A 2,503-nucleotide genomic window follows, 5' to 3' on the forward strand; every position below is an offset into this window, starting at 1 on the left:
CACCACATGTGCAACTAAATATTCAATTTCGAATTGTTATTATTCGTGTACGCTATTTCTGAAACATAGTTATATATACAAAATCAATTAATACTATAAGCAAATTAATGATTGTTTTATAAAGACTCATTAACGTAAGAAAATATTGCAATTATCAATTACCAAAATAAACCATTTATTAATATTTAAATTGAAAAATTCGATCTTAAACAGATTGAAAGTAAAGTCACTTGTAATTACAAACTTCATAAAATAATGTTCTATTCAGCTTGGAATAATTACGCTATTTATAAGAATTATTTTTATAACAAATTTAATTTGTTGAATTTGACTTGATTTCAAAGAATTTACAATACAATTGCGGATGAGAAGATATACACATGCATCTACAGTGGCTCCATCGAATAATCGGACAAGTGTTTGTCAGATATAATAATGCTATACATTTCAAAAAAATGTCTAAATGTGTAGTTTTTTTTTCGCTTTTATTTACACATTACCTACTTATATTTCTGAACAATACAAAAAGCAACAACTTTCCTAGTGATAACAGTAAATTTCGTCAGAAAAACAAAATTAACTCAATTTATTGTGTTCAACGCAAAATCGGACAAAACAAAGTATCAATGTTAAAAGTCCCGTTATTATGCAAATATGAACTTCAAATCTGTATTTTATTTGTCGTATTCATTTGTAAATTGCATTTAGATCAAGAAAGTGGTAAAACTAAATAAAAATAAATTTAAATGGCTCCAAAAGGGAAAAAATTCAGTGTGGAAATCAGACAATTAATAGATAAATTGAATTATGAAGGTAAAACAGTAAGAGAAATTGCCGCATTGGTTGGAATGAATAAATCTACTGTCCACGACATTATAAAGAGGTTCCGTGATGAGTTCAGATTGACCAATAAAAGCAGAGCAGGTCAATGGAAGATATTGAATGAGCGAGAAGAGCGTTCGATATTAAAAGAAATAAAACAATATCCATTTAAAAGCGCAAAAGAACTTAAAATAAATTTAAAAACTCGCACTTGAAAAGATGTGTGCCTAAATACTATTCGCAATACATTACATAAATATGATTATTATGGAAGAGTTGCAAGAAAAAAAGCATTTATAAGCCTTAAAAATAAAAACAGTAGAATAAAATATGCCAAGGAGTATTTACTAAAATTAGAAGATTTTTGGAAGCAGGTAATTTGATGATAGATCATCTTAAAATACATTTCTATTGATAGTTTCCATTATATTAAGGATCTGTTTACTGACGAAAGCAAATTTAATTCGCACGGATCAGATGGAAAGATGTATGTGTGGCGTAAGCCAAATGCTGAATTTAATCATAAGAATACAAAAGCCACTGTTAAGCACGGATGAGGTTCTGTTATGGTTTGGGTCTGCATGTCGAGTGCGGGAATATACAATTTGCATTTTATTGATGGTAAAATGGACAAATTTGTCTACCTCAACATTTTAAAACAAAATGTAAATCAAAGTGCAGACAAATTGGGTATCGCGAACAACTTTGCCTTTTATCAAGACAACGATCCCAAGCACACATCAAGTGTTGCAAAGCTTTGGTTGATCCATAACTGTCCCAAACTTATACAAACACCTGCACAGAGCCCAGACCTTAACGTAATTGAGCATCTTTGCGAAGAATTAGCTAGAAGAGTGTATGAAAAAAATGTAACTCCTTGGTACAGCTTAAGGAGGCTTTACTGAAATCGTGGAACTCTATAGAGCCGGAGGTATGCCAGAATTTGGTCAAATCAATACCGAAGCGTTTACAGGCCGTTCTGGACAACAAAGAATATGCAACTAAATATTAATTTCTCGATTTTTTGCATTTTTTGACATTGATACTTCGCATTGTCCGATTTTGCGTTGAGCACAATAAATTGAGTTAATTTTGTTTTTCTGGCGAAATTTACTGTTATCACTAGGAAAGTTGTTGTTTTTTGTATTGTTCAGAAATATAAGTAAGTAATGTGTAAATAAAAGAGAAAAAACTACACATTTAAACAATTTTTTTGAAATGTATAGCATTATTATATCTGACAACCACTTGTCCGATTATTCGATGGAGCCACTGTATATAGTATGTATGTACGTAGTATATGTACGCTTGTTTATTCGTCTAAGGGTTTTTTGGTTCCTTAAATTAAATATGGTATTCATATGTTGATTCTATAATATATTTTTGTTTAATTCATTCAGTCAAAATCCTGCACGTACTACATACATGCCTTTTTTTAATAATTAATTTCAATTGTACATATCTTATGTTATAGCACCGAGTACAATACTTTATGAGCAGCAAATAGTAATACAAATCATAATTTATGTTATACTAAGATGATTATTTTAATACTTATGTTAATGGTAAGTTATGCACTGTAATACTAACTAGTATGTTTTATAAAAACTGAAATGAACAACAAAGTAGAAACAAATCTACAAAGATCCTTCTCCAGAAATCTGCAAAGATAAAGTATTAC

This window comes from Musca vetustissima, unplaced genomic scaffold (assembly GCF_032173495.1).
Source record: "Musca vetustissima isolate MV318-11 ecotype Yass unplaced genomic scaffold, APGP_CSIRO_Mvet_v1 utg187758, whole genome shotgun sequence".
Classification (NCBI taxonomy): Eukaryota; Metazoa; Arthropoda; class Insecta; order Diptera; family Muscidae; genus Musca; species Musca vetustissima.